The sequence below is a fragment of the Terrapene carolina genome, unplaced genomic scaffold (assembly GCF_002925995.2).
Source record: "Terrapene carolina triunguis isolate 2854851 unplaced genomic scaffold, T_m_triunguis-2.0 Scaffold29842, whole genome shotgun sequence".
NCBI lineage: Eukaryota > Metazoa > Chordata > Testudines > Emydidae > Terrapene > Terrapene triunguis.
The window spans coordinates 1-1,045 of NW_020694193.1; the positions used below are offsets into that span (position 1 = coordinate 1).

Here is a 1,045-nt window from a genome sequence, read left to right on the forward strand (position 1 = left end):
GAGCTGCTTTCTTAGTCTATTCTGTGTAGGTTCTTAAACCGTTCTCCTTAGCATACCTTCCAGAAGTGATTGCATGGTTTCCCTCGTCTCCCCACAGAAGATCCATTTTTCCATCCCTTTCCCGTTGGGAAAATGCCACTCTTTCAACTTAGGAAACAGTCTCTGTAAATGGTTTGCCCAGACGAGGGATAGTTCATAGGAGCAGAAGAGGAGGAAGGTTGTGGCCCTTTGAGTCAGATTCATAACGTTTAAGGCCAGAAGGAACCAGCCGATCACCTCAGAGGGGCAATGCCCCAGAACTATCTGCAATGGCAAGGAATCGATTTGATGCAATTGACTGTATGTTTGAGATAGTTCTGTGGGAGGGAGCAGAAAAGAGCACTGGGGCTGCGGAATAGCACTTGCACGGGCTTTCTTTGCCCTGTTTTGCTGTAAGAGTTAACAGTGAGAGATGGCTAGTCTCAGGTCAGTGGGTTGTCGGTGCAGAAGGTCAGGTGCCATCTCTGCATTGTGCTGCTATTCCCCAATGATTTATTATTTTATTTTTATTGCTCTGTGTTGGGACAGAGATCTGCACTGACCCCACAGCAGAAGACGACCGGGCTGGGCTAGGCTGGCGGGGGCTGCTGCCACGGGGGAGGGCACAGATGGGCCTTTTGGTGAAGCGCTGCGTCGAGGTTTCTATGCAAGGTGTGTGTGAACTGGATGGCCGGGGGAAACTCCCAGGGGCTACTTTGACGGCCCCAGACCAGGGTCTCGGTTTGAATTTCTCCCGCTAGTTTCCTCTTCCGGACACCAGCCACGTATCTTTTCTGCGCCCTAGAAACTGAAGCACAAATAACGGCCCCTTGTCACTTCAGGATCAGCTGCGCGCCAACAAACTAAAAAAAACCCCACGAAACGTAACAAGAAAGCATGAAAACGAACAATGAAGTACTGAACACACAGCGTAGTGCGATCAGCCCATGAAAAGATTTACTTCTGTCTTTGACCAGTCACCAGGGGAGAGCGCGAACGCAGTCCCCCACTACCACAAATTATGCAG

At 50.2% G+C, this 1,045-nt stretch overlaps 1 pseudogene; it reads right to left on the reverse strand.

Annotated features, from left to right (window-relative positions):
* Positions 1 to 999: 999 nt before the first annotated feature.
* LOC113409124 lies at positions 1,000 to 1,045 on the reverse strand (annotated as a pseudogene; the record flags this gene model as incomplete).